Below are 14,229 nucleotides of genomic sequence, written 5' to 3' on the forward strand. Positions count from 1 at the left end.
TGGGATAAAACAAATGCATAGATCATTCAGCTGGATAGGAGTCTTGTCCATGATATAGGTGAAATCATAAATGTTCTTATCCACTTATCAACCGACCAATGAATTCACCAGTGTATAAATATAGCAATTATGGACATTCCAAAAGTGTACGATGTTCTATTGAGTAGAGACTAGTCTAGGAAACTACACGACTATTTTTCTACGGACTGGTCATTTTTGTGGCTTCCATAAAAGGAAAGAAACAATCAAATCTGGGTAAAATAAGAGCCATACATGAAACATACTGTCACTCCCTTCAAGGGAAAATTGAGTCAGTTCCTTCATAGATCTCATCTTTGGAAATTTCTTTTTAGAAATTGATTTGGTGTGCTACCTTCCCTAGCCATCCTCAATCCCACTTGACACACAGTTGCAATTGTGGAAATTTCAAAAGCATACCATGTTCTGTTGAGCAGAAACTGTCCAACGAACTGCACGGCTATTTTTATATGGACAGGTCATATTTATGGTTTCTGTACAAGGGCAGAAATAATAAAATCTGGGTAAACTCAAAACCATACATGAAACATATTGTCACTCCCTTCGAGGGAAAAAATGAGTCAGTTTCCTTCGCGGATCTCATTTTTGGAAATTTTTTTTTAGAACCCATTTGGGGTGCTACCTTGCCCATCCATCCCCAGTTTGACCTAACACGTAGTTGGAACTCCTTCCTAGTTCAACTGGCGAAAATTACATTTGTACAGTAAGTAGTAATAATAGTAGTAGTACTAGTGTAGTGCATAGTCCTTATACATAAGATGTTTGGATTTTGTATTTTGATGATTCGAAGATGCATGAGGGATCTGAAGCTAGTTGTGGTTTAGTAGACCCGTGAAAGAGAAAACATATGATCTCAATCTGCTTGAAATTCGTGTGCATGAATAACACCGCAGAATAAAAAGCATTCATCTTGGGCTTACAAAGGGAAATTGACCTCAATGTTGGGATCCTCAAAGCTGTAGGTGATTCTAAAATCTTTGTATGACAGATACACATGTTGGATAGTGGAAGCCCGCGCAACGGTTAGGAGGCTCAAAGCCGGAAATTTTGTGTAAAGTTAGGGTAAAGACTCCGCTGAAAGCACGGATCGTGAATTATAATAGGTTGAGTCAAAGGGTATTCCGCTCAAAAATAATGAAAAGAAATGTAAATAGAGTCGACCCGCGTAGAGATCGCGGGCCAAGGAAGGGTATAAATAGAGCGAGGCTCTATGGCTAGAGGGAGTAGAGGTTTGATAGTTCATTTGGAATATGGAATGTAATGGATTTATGAGGAAGATAGTTCGAAAGCATCTGTAAGTCCATAGCTGTGTACGTGGACCCCTGCAGCAGAGTGCGCAGGGAGGATCTAAATGTATTGAGGATAAGTGGAAATAAAGATAAGTTTCTTCTGAAATTCTGTATTCCTTCTTAGCTGTCGCGAATCTGACTTTCATAATAGTTGTTTAATTTAATATGCTTATTGCATGAATGAATGTAAATCTGGGTTCATTTTAATGCACAAATCAGTTGTGTTGGTTAAATATTTACTTAAAGATCCTGTTATGCGAGCTATTATCAAAAGGGCCGGTAGCTGTGGGATTTGTTTGGCTAAATAACTATTCCAAACCTGGGTCAGGCCCATATAAGCCAACAAATGGTTCTATTGCTGGGACCGGGATATCCCTAAGGGGTGTCTAATGCGGGAACACTGGAATCCTACAAAGAAAGAGCTTGAATATTGGTGGGATCCGAAGCTTCACGAGTTCATGGTTCAGGAAAACAGAAACTCACAGATATCAGAGGAACAGTGGTTGTATCATTATATATTCATGGATATACATGAGATCTTCTTTGTAGCATTTCCAATAGAATTATACGAGTGGATCGCGAAGTTAGCTGATAGCATGGAGGGGTGCATATTAGACCAGCCGATAGTGTGGATTCCAGAACTGGTGCGCAGGCTAGAAGCCATCGAAGATAGACTTGCGCATGCAATAGATCACTAGTTAGATCGGATAATAGGGGGATTTAACACTGCATTTGAGATAGATACAACCGTAAGTTATAGCGAAGTAGAAAGGAAATTTCTCCAAGGACCACAGGGTAGGTACATCAGATCATTGAATACTTGGATTAAGATGTTGTTGTGTGAAAAACAGATCCTGCACGTATATTGATGTCTGGAGTAATGCAGAGAAGAAGGGGTTATCGAAGAGTAGGATAAGTAGAGAATATCCCTTTGATTTCTATCTCGTGGGAAAACGAGGAGGATCTAGCTAGGTTCTTGCTAGGAAGTGCAGTTTGATTGATTAAAGAACGCTTCCCACTGATACACCTTCGTCTACACCACCACCTGATTCACCCACATCGAGTCCATCCACACCAACACCACCTCCACCCCCTCCACCACTGAAAGCTGGGATGGAAACTGTAGTCAAGTTATCGACGTTTTAGGGTGTAGGGAATGAAGAGCCAAGTCGGTTGTGGTTTGTGATAAAATCTGTATGGGACGCGCAAGGCATAATAGATGAAAAAATTAAAAAGGCAACGTTGTGTAGTGCACTACAGGACCGCGCGTTGACATGGTACATAAAATACTCAATCGACCATCTGAATGAGGGAATAACAGCAATCCAGGACACGCTTAATAAATAGTTTGGCCGACCAAAGTCTGAAGCCAAGTCAGTCATTAGGTTCAAGGAGATAGCAATGTTTCTTGGTGAAACTCTGTGGGATCTGGACCAAAGGTTAAAGAGTATTATTCGTGAAGCTAACATGACTTTGACAGATGGGCAGCATTGCGCGTGGTTTGTGGCATCATTAACACCCCATCTAAGGATGACTTTGTCGCAACATAAGATCTCAACCCAAGCCAAGGCACTGGAAACAAAAATTATGTAACACGCGACCCCAATACCAGACCCAGGGTTAGGAGTTTAGCAAATCCACACACAACTTCAAAACTTGAGTCTGGAAGTGCAAATCTTGAAGCAAGGAAGAGTGTCCTAACCAAAGGTATGCTTGGAGGTAGGATGTATTAAATGTAAGAGCCAAGCACATGACAAGGACCATTGTCCTGTCTTCATGAACTATCTAGTGGGAGGAGGTCTGATGCCATTAAACGTAGAAGTACAAGCAAGACCAAGTGCTGCGCCTACGCTCTGGTGCGTGATTTTCCAGGTGGGAGGGAAGCATGTGATAGATAACTGCCACCTCTTACAAAAGTATACCCAGACCTCACAGTAGTTGTATTGTAACTTTTGTCTATCAGTAGGACATGATGAGTGAACATGTCGAAGTTATGACTTAATGCTAGAGAGAACCCCAGCCTATCGGGTGCAGACTAAAGTATGGGGAGGATTTAAAGGACACGGACGGGGAAGAGGATTGGGGTTCGGACGGGGCCGCGAACAATTAATTTTTTATAATTATGGAGGATAGGGACACTACACTCACGACTGCACGAACCCAACCAGGATCTCATGCCCCTACTGTGAGCAGTTTGATCACGAATTGGTAGACTATCCAACCTTAATTGCTCAATTGAGCGAAAATTGAGTACTCCAATCTCCACCAACCTAGAATATCTAGATGATGCGTGCGGAACCTCGCGAAGAGGACCCTAGTATAAATATGGTACTAAGAAGCGACGCAACTATAGGAGGGAATGAAGACAGGAAGAGGTGTGACATACCTATGTAGGAACATAACACTAAGCCGAAACAGGGGAAGACAGGGCCAAGAGAAGCAAAGGGGACATTCGCGAAAGCTTATACCCAGGTAGGAGGGATCAAATGGAAGCAGGTGTGGACCCCTCCATGATCACTACCTTTCTTGAAACCTGCATGAAATTACTGTGTAGTCATAGGGCTATTCAAGGATTGCAAGAACTTATCACTAGGTGAACTAGATCCAGCAAACTCTAGGTTGTCTGGAAGATAGGAAGACATGCTATGCGCACCAAACAAGATATGAGACTAACCAAACAAATTGGTGACTATGAAATGGATCAGGTCATCCTGGATTTAGGCTCGGATGCAAACGTATTGCCTAAACAAAAATGGGAGCGTATGGGCAAGCCCATACATCAATGGTCCTCGATTCAATTACAAATGGCCAACCAAAAAAAGATCTTACCAATGGGCCAATTGCAAGGAGTAACGGTGGATATCAACGGTGTAAGTACCCAAACCGATTTCGAAGTCATAGAGATTGTTGATGAAAAAAATCCTTACCTTGCACTGCTCAGAATTGATTCGACCACAGATATGAAAGGGATCATTAACTTAAAAAGACACAATATGATATTCGAAAAGAAGTCACTATGGGTAGTAGTTCAGCTGGACCCAGCGGAAGGATAACGCTACACCAAACCTGTACGCGACAAGGAAAGTGATGATTAATTGGATTACATTTATCAAATAACAATGCAAGACCCAAATCGAATGGAGTTCGTCGATAATAGAAGAACCTTGTGGGAATGTGATAGCATCTGCACCATGGATTCTGAGGAGGTGGCAGAGCGATGGCAAAATCGACTAAGGCCGTTACAACACTCAACTTAACTATGGTGACTCGGTTGGTACGATGCGTAACGATAGAAGAAAGACCACAACCAGAGGAGAACGACACGACAGCTGAAGCAAAGCTCACCCCGCTTGGCACATTATACGTAATCTAGGAGCAGCCCAGTGTGCCAAAAGACGGGTTGTGCGCACCTGGAGGGGAGCCGTAGAAGCTTGGATGTAGGCAGTGGTTTCAGGTTCGGATTAGAGGACGTGCATGGTGGCCATGATGGCATAAAGCAGTAGTTCGAAAGATATGGATGTCCATCGGAGGACTGACAACCCAATCGAATCTGCGTGGAACATAGGGTCACAAAGCTAGGAGGGACCATCTCTCTACAGCCCAACCAACCATTACAGGGGTAGCTCACTCCACTAGTGACGACGTCCGCGACAGAGTTTAGCAGCTTTGGGAAACCATTCTGCATGGAAAACTATGACTCGATGAGTTAGAATAAACTGGGGCTTGACTATGTGCACAAAGTATGAAGCTAGACAAAGCAATTGCGGAATTGAAGTTAGAAGTTTCCTACCTAGATTACGGGAAGGAATTGCCAAAGGAAACCGATGTGGTTGGATCTACTACCCTATTACAAGCATTGACCCTGGTAGCATGGTTGTGACTCACTCGAGAGAATAGGGATGTGTGTGCCATAATTCAATAGCAGAATTGAGGAAACGTATAGGGTGCTCGCGACCTGGGCTAGTCGGGAAACGGAAGACCCGTACTAGGGGCTCACCCACCTGATTATCAGTAGGAGACCCAGTCCCAATGCCCCATGCAGTTGGAAGAGGGTGCAGAATGATAAACCAGGTTGCTGTAGATTTGCATGACAGAACCACCGCATACATACAAAAACTACATCTACATCCCTGGGGATTCGCTGCCATGAAGGAAAGATGGAAAGCGACCATTGTAGGTATCGTTCATGATATGATGACCCATTTAAAGCACTACGAAGCTGGCAGCGGGAAATTAAGGCAGAGGAATAACTGCCAAAATCGCATTTATGAACTACCACAAGGGCAAGCAACCAATTTTGAATGTCGAACCATATATAATTAGAGTCAGGCTCACACCACCACGTCTTACACTTCTATAAGAAAACTTCCCTGCGTCAACAGCATGATGAGTGATGAGCAATTCAAAAACAGTCCATGGTTTTAGGAATTTCCCAAGTATTACCAAGACACAATCTTGAAGGCACAATATCCTACCACATACAAGCCGCAGATAGCCATGCCACAGACCACCAAGCTCCCTAAATCTCCCCAGATGCCGTGAACCAAGAAGGATCCCTAGAGCCCAGACCCAATAAGAAGGTCACCCCGGCACCTGCAATCTGGAAAATTCATGATGGAGGAAAAGGCTAAAACTGTTATAATTGAAAGTGAGGACGAAGATGAGGGTCCTCCCACATACGTCAATGAAGTCTTCCCTGAAGAAGATACCATATAGCTAGTACGACGACCCCAGTATGTGTCGCCAAGCAAAGGGAAGCCCAAGGTACCTGTAAATATGGATGAAGTCGACTCTGTAATCATCACCCTGTCGCTACCAAAAGTTGTTCCAGTGGAAAACTCAGTGGTTGGCCGTGTTGCGACAATGAAGTTCGAAGATTGGGACCTTGCAGATATAGTAAAATTTCCCCATCTGGCAACGGACGAACTAATGGACCAGAAGATAGAAGGGATGGTGACAACCCTACAACCAAAGGAGTGGCTACAAGAGGTGGACAAAGCTAGATTGCTCTGTCTCTTGTCGATTCCTCACTTTCTCTGACCCCCTATCACCATGTTGGTCATAAAGTAGTTGCTTTGTTTAGTTCATGAGGACATATTATGGGTTGGTAAACCCGTCCGTATCACAGTGGAACTTGTTCATCGGGTTTCACACCTCCCCTACGACGGGAGAGACCATTGGAGATTACTGATAAAAGTAATGATGTCGCGATGATATAACGACTAAAAATGAAGTACCAACTCACCAAGGGACAGCGAGGGTATATCATTGATAGTATCTCCGACAACGTAGTCCACATTTCCACCTAGTTGCTGGCAAGGAAAGTCATGAGGAAATGCCGTGGCACTGAGGTCCCCACTGTAGTTATCACTCTTGCTGAGGAATGCACATCTGGCATAAGGTTCAATTGGTCGCAGTTCCTTTGCGAAGAGTTTCATACCAATTGCTGTGAGGTGTAGGAGGAAGCCAAGAGTGCCACACAACAAAAGAAGAATTCACAGTTGGCCGCGCAAGTTAAATCAGCTCAGGAGGTGGCACTTGCAGTATTAGGCAAGACATAGCCAGGTGAGGGGATATCGACAAAGAACAAAGGTAGTCAGAAGGAAACCGCTCAACCGGTTGCGACGGATACTCCATCCACTACTAGGGATCCCCTTTAAAGTGCTCAATGACACCAAAGCGGCCGAAGCCATGGAAGAAGGAAAAGGCATCTAAGGCAGACAACGAGGTGACCACCCTAACCGAGGGTGACCTAAATGACATCAAAAATGTTGTTTTTGAGGCCACACGTGATGCAGTTGATGAAGCCATGTCCGACCAGTAGATTGTGTTGGGGAGCTTCGTATGCAGTTACAGACGTTAAGAATCTGCATCACAAGTGAAATTACCGCTACAAAGGGTTTTGGTATGGCAGCTACAGAACCATTACTGAAGACCCAAGTCGCCTATTCTATTGCCATTCCAGCAGGTGCATTGATCATCGATAATGCGGAGGAAAGAGATGTGTTGGGATGACTTACAGGACTGGGACTCAACATAGCCGCTTTGCCATGCGAAAGCTTGTAACAACTCCAGGATAGCGCCGCGATAGAGCTCGCACCTGGGAAGGCTGTATCGAACAAATCCTCCAGGAATAGAAAATAAATCTCGAACAACTGTGCCTCCAACCGGGTGAAGCCATCACACATGACCGTCAAGTGCAGCAGATTGTCGCATAAGCTTGCTCAAGTGCCCCTGAGCTAGAGATTACGGTTGATCTCCCTATTGAGATGCAAATTCAGAAGCTGGATACTGGGTTCCATAATGCCAAGGAGGAGGATACACGGATCCATCGGGAGGTTAGTGTGCAGATTGTAGAGTTAAAATTCTAGACTCAGCCAGCGATGCCCCTTGAGATTATGGAGCAGTTCAAGAACTTCATCACCACCATCTGGACAATGCTTATAAGGACGATAAAGGAATGTACGGACCTGTTCTTCACACAGTCGATTGTCACACTCATGACACTTCAAGAGGATCCAACCCTTCAGCGCTTGGATACCAAAACTCGGGAGCTTCAGGAAGCCTATGATAGGATCAAAGGAACTATGTCGATTGTCGTTATTACGTAGCGCCTGGCTAAGATAAGGGAGGCCTAGGACTTAAAGATCCAAGTTGACGCGACCTAACAGAAGGCAACCATGATTAAAGCCCATCTCTAGCCATGGCTGGACAAGGCATTTTCACTTTCAACCATCATAGAGTGTAAGGTAGCTCATATGCAAAGCGAGTATGCCACCATTGAGACAGTGCCCCTAGAGACTGAGTTGATGGCCAGACGTGTGGAAATGATGCAACGGATGAAGGAAGAATTTGTTGCTGGAACAAGTGAAGCACAGAGGATGCTATCTAGTCTATGTGAGAAGATTACTGCACCAGCCAAGTGACTCGGGATGAGTCACAATGATTGTGTTGGGGGACTGTTGGGTAGCGGAAGCCCCGTGCAATGGTTAGGAGGCTCAAAGCCGGACATTTTGGGTAAAGTTAGGATAAAGACTCCACTGAAAGCGAAAATTATAATAGGTTTAATCAAAGGGTCGTCCACTCGAAAATAATGAAAAGAAATGTAAATAGAGTCAGCTCGCGCAGGGATCGCAGGCCAGGGAAGGGTATAAATAGAGCGAGGCTCTATGGGTAGAGGGAGTAGAGTTCTGATAGTTAATCTGGAATATGGAATGTAATGGGTTTATGAGTAAGATAGTCTGAAAGCATTTGTAAGTCCGAGTCAAGGGTTGGGGTAGTAGGTAGAGGCTCTGCAGTTGTGTGCACAAAGGCCTGGAAAGTCTGCAGCTATGTGTGCGGACCCCTACAACTGAGTGTGCAAGGTGGATTTGAATGTATTGAGGATAAGTGGAAATAAAGATAAGTTTCTTTTGAAATTCTATATTGCTTCTGAGCTGTCGCAAATCTGACATTCATAATAGTTGTTTAATTTAATTTGCTTATTGCATGAATGAATGTAAATCTGGGTTCATTTTAATGCGCGAATCAGTTGTGTTGGTTAAATGTTTGCTTAAATATCTTGTTAAGTTGTAACTGCATCCTCCAATAGAATAATTCACAAATAAGAAAGATATAATCAATCTGGATCTGTGCGAATACCGAGCACGTGAAGCTTTAAACCAGTGCACGAAACCTCTAGACCACACCAAGACATCCTTAGGGTGCGGAAACTTGGTTCCAACACACTCCCCTACTACCTCGGGTGAGACATCAGTTTGCGCTACGCGGGTTGTTGCCGAAAGGGCCGATAGCTGTAGGATTTGTTTGGCTAAATAAATCTTCCAAACCTGGGTCAGGCCCATATAAGCCAACAACACAATACTATTCACTGTGTGTCATTGCATCTAAAATATTATCAACAAGAGGTATGGGGTTTGATTTCTCATTTTTAATATTTCAATACTATTTATGTTCCTAGAATGTGTAACATAGATGCATATGCATTAGCAAATGCTCCGGCTAGGTTATCACCAATTAGGGATGGTTTTCTATAGAAATTATTTATAAACCATCTACCCTGATAATAATACTAATTTATGCATTGTCAATGATGACTAGAAAATAACTCACTTTATGGTGAATGCTAATGTATTCAAGGATGCGACTATCGATGAAGATGAGCACAAGAAAGTGTTGCAGGATGCACCTCATGCAAACAAGGAAAATCCCATGCCAAAAGGCGTGGTATCTTTGAAAAGTTGTATGACTTGTAGAATTTCTTATGAGGGCATATCAATGCAAAAGCCCATAGTTCAATGTTGTTTCATGAACAAATAAATCTTGGGACATAAAAATCCAAAGTTTGTCAATATCGGTACTTACTACACACCATAGGAGCGATAAGACTTTATCCAATTATTAAAGTAGCACCAAGATGTTTTCATGTGGACATATGACAAGCTCAAAACTGATGACACACGAATAATCTATCCTGTCATTCCGACCAAAGAATGGGCCAAGAATTTCCAACAGAGGTTGAAAAAGGTACATATGATGCTTGAGCCTTTGATTCAAAAGGAGTTAAGGAAAATGTTGGATGCTCAGATCATCTACAAAGTGCGACATTTGACATGGGTATCAAATCTGGTCCCAGTGAGGAAGAAGTCCAGGGAAATCCACCTGTGTGTTGATTTACACAAATTGAATCACGCCTCTGACAAAGAAAATTACCTTGTGCTATTTATGGGACATATACTGTAGACAATATCAAGGTCAGAGATGTTTTCTTTACTGGATGGTTACTCAGGTTACAACCAGGTTCTAGTCTTAGATCCCGATAGACTAAAGACTGCATTTCACATTAAGTGAGGTATGTTCACATTCAAAAGAATTCCATTTGGGTTGGTCAATGCTGGCGTGACATTTCAACATACCATGGACATCAGATTCTGTGGACTAATCGGGTAGAGCGTAGTGGCTTATATTAATGATGCCAAGGTGTTTTCCAAAAATAATTTTGACCAATTATGCCATCTAAAGAAGATTTTGATAATGATGTCATAAATACGGGATATCTATTAATCCCAAGAAGATATTTTTTGCAGTGTCCAAGGGTAACCTCTTGTCCACATTATTGAAAAGAATGGGATTAAGGTAGACGTAGAAAGGGTCAAAGATATTACACATATTACCTTCCCAGTAAACAAGAAAGCTATCTAGTCCTTTCTAGGGAAGATTAACTTTCTCCGCATGTTCACCTCCAACTATTCTTAGATTGTGAAACCCATGTAGGAAATAGTAAAGAAGGATGTGATATACAAGTGGGCAAAAAAGGAAAAGGATGCATTTTCCCATATTAAACAAGCTATTACAGAAGCACCTACCTTGTAAAACCCATATTTCAATATATATTTATTTCTCTATACTTTTTCTTATGACACTACTCTCACCACTATGCTTACACAAAAGGATGATCAAAATAATGAGAGGCCAATATCCTTCATGAGTGCCATCCTACAAGGACCAAAAATTAACTATCTCTCCATTGATAAGTAAGCATACATAGTCTACATGGAAGTGAAGTAGTTTTGACCCTATCTCTTGAAAAATCATTATGTTATCTTTGTTCCACACCCAACGATAAGATCACTATTTGTTCAACAAGAGCTAGGTGAGAGAAGAGTGAACGAGATGACTAGTTTGCAAGATTATGACTTAGAGTTCAAGACAATTCATACAATCAAGGCCATGGTATATGTCGGATAGCAATAGAATTCGTAGATGCAAAAGAAGAAGATCCTTCCGGATGGGAGAAGGAGATTGAAATGTAGAATGTTGAGCGAGATTCTCCCACTAACATCACAAACTCTTGATACACTGAAGTGCGCCATTATCTTGAGCATGACAGAATTCCCTCACACTTATTCAAATGACAGAAGATGACACTTAGGCTAAAATCATTATCATATCAATTGGTGCATGGGGTGATTTTAAGAAAGAACCATAATGGAGTATTGCTCAAGTGCTTGGAAGCCCACGATCCAGAGAAAGTATTGCATGATATCCATGATGGACTAGCCGGGGGACACTTTGCGGGTAGAAAAACAACACCCAAAGTTATGCGTGCTAGTTTCTATTGGCCCACATTATTCAAATATTCTCATGCTTATACCCTCAGGTGTCCAATCTGTCAAAGGTGTGTTGATAGAGGAAAAAATTCATCTACTCCATTGCATCCTATTGCAATGGAAGAACCATTTCAACAATGGGGCTTGGATGTGATTGGTGAAATCTTTCCACACTCATCAAAGCAACACTTCTATATTCCTACTGATACAAATTTATTGATGTTGTGGGCAGAAGCATTTCCACTCAAACAGGTGAATGATCAGGAAGTCATTAACTCCCTTAAGTAGAATATCGTTTCTAGGTTTGGCATTCTAAATTCACTTGTTTTTGACATTGCAACATATTTTTCATCATTAAAAATTATATGATTTTTCATTGGAAAATGGAAATGTATTGGAACATTCAGCTAACTACTATCTGCAGAGAAATTGTCTTTCTTAGTCTACAAATAGAAACCTCATCCACATTATCAAGAAGACCATTCTCTTTGAACAAAGGAACTGACACTCGAATTTGGTGAATAACTTATGCGCTAACCGAGTCACATCAAATTCCTCTCTGAATACATCTCTTTACTTCCAGGTGTACAGAAAAGAAGCCATCCTACCTCCAAACATCTACTTTCCCTCCCTTTAGCTTTCACAAGAGTCCTAGGGCAAGCATTTCTTATTGGTTTAGTGAAGGATATACACCCTTCACAAGCTCCAGGAAGAAAGACAAAAAGTAAAAGAATTTTTTTATCTTCACCTGAGTCATATCAAGAGGTGGTTCTATAAGAATTCTATAAGGAAAAATGAATTTGGTGTTGGTGACCTGGTTTTGAAGTGGGAAAAATCCCACAAATATAGAGGAAAACACACTAAGTTCCAATCCCTATGGATTGGACTGTTAACCATACATGAAAAGCCTCGCCAACACACATATCATCTTCAATCACTAGACATGAAGATTGACTATCTTCCTACTAATGACCAAGGCTTGAAACATTATTTTCAGTGATGCTATAGGTCTATGCCCTATCCTATGTACATAGTTTATTTTGTCACTTGTTTGTTTGTTAGGTCATGTCTTTTGTTTCTCGATTGTGTAAATAAGCATCACGTGTGAATGTGTTTTCGGGCTTCTTTGCGTGTGGCTGAATTGAAAAGAGTCTTGTGACACCACAACATTTGGCTAATTTTGGTCCTCATTCCTTGTGTTGGTTACATATTTTGTTCAATGAAGTTTTGATGAAAAATATGACCTGTCTATAAGGAGAGTTTTGGTTGAACCATGATACTTATGTCTATTCTGGAAACCTTATGCCCACGCTTGGTTCTTATGTCTTGTTGTTTTCACGCTTATTGAATCAGTAGAAGAGATAAAGGCGAAAAATCTAAATGAGAAAACCTAAATCAGAGATCTCTATATGCTTCTCTCAAGGAACAACCTCTCCTTCTCTCAATAAGTCAGGATCCATCTTCCACCCATAAAATAAATAAGTGCCGATGCACAACCCTTTTGAAATATATAAATAAAGGTGAAAGAAGAGGAAGGATTATTGTGCAGAGAGGTGAAGAAAGAAACTTCGCTAGGTACTCCCCAAGCTCACTAGTAGTGACTCTGTCTAGGTACTATCTAGGCTTGTTGGCAGCAGAGAAACATCAGAGATAAAAAACTATACTTTGAAATGCTAAAGCTTTCAAACTACACTACCCTTTCCGATTCAAAACATTGCGATAACGTTGAATCTTATAATTGTGCTCAAATTGAGACGACACAAATGGGACCATGTTTATTCATAGGGTAAGTGTGGAAGCCAAAGTAATCTACATGATGAATCAATACTCCCCGAAGAATTGAGACCCTACACTTAAGAGTTAAATAAGACAAAGAAGATGGAATTCTACCAGTGTGTCGTTGTCTGTTGTTGTTGCTAAAACATTTTCGCTTAGGTTAGGCTGACCGAGGTTCGATTCTTTTACTGTGTAGCAAAAAAACCCTCAATCACTGGCCCTTTTGACAATGACCTGCAAGCTTGTCGTAGTCTCACCTAAAGTGACCATGGGAGGATGAAAATCCGTGTTTCTTCCGCCTTAAGGGATGAAAATATGTGGTATTTTTGTGTTTTCTAATACTAAGATTCATAAATTACTTCAAATTTATACATTACTTTGCCATATTACATTCATCACTTAAAACATATCATATACATCCATAAAACTTCACTGTAGTAAAATAAAGTGCACCTGAAATAAACTGCTACGCTGCAGTAGATAATAAGAAAATAAGCACATGAAGACACATATTTTACCGTGGTTAATCCCAATGTGGGACTACATCCACAAGAAGTGTTTCTTTTAATAGATAATTTGTGCAAGAAACATTTCCTGGCCTACGCACTCAACTGGAGGAATTCCGCACACACAACTGCGTACTTAGGCCTCTATGCACTCAGCTGCATAGCCTCGCCTTCTTTCCCAAACCACAACTCACAAGGATACAACTATTCAATACATGATGTGATTCTTTAAGACTATCTCCTTCTTTATTATTCATCCCTATAAATACTATTACATTGAGGGATATATCATCGCAATACCATGGTCCACATACTATGGAATCCCCTAAAACAAGCTACTATGGTCAAAAACCATTCATCATTTACAACATTTCATTCTTTTAAAAAAAATGAGGGGCTTCAACCCATCCCTAAGCCCATATACCACGCAGTATATCTAATCTATTGTGCAGTCCATTTTGGCGCTCCACTACTCCACTGCGCGGTCCACTCCACTCCCAAAAAAGCAGA

The sequence above is a fragment of the Pinus tabuliformis genome, chromosome 7 (genome assembly GCF_031772625.1).
Source record: "Pinus tabuliformis cultivar Carrire ecotype Pingquan chromosome 7, CPIR1, whole genome shotgun sequence".
NCBI lineage: Eukaryota > Viridiplantae > Streptophyta > Pinopsida > Pinales > Pinaceae > Pinus > Pinus tabuliformis.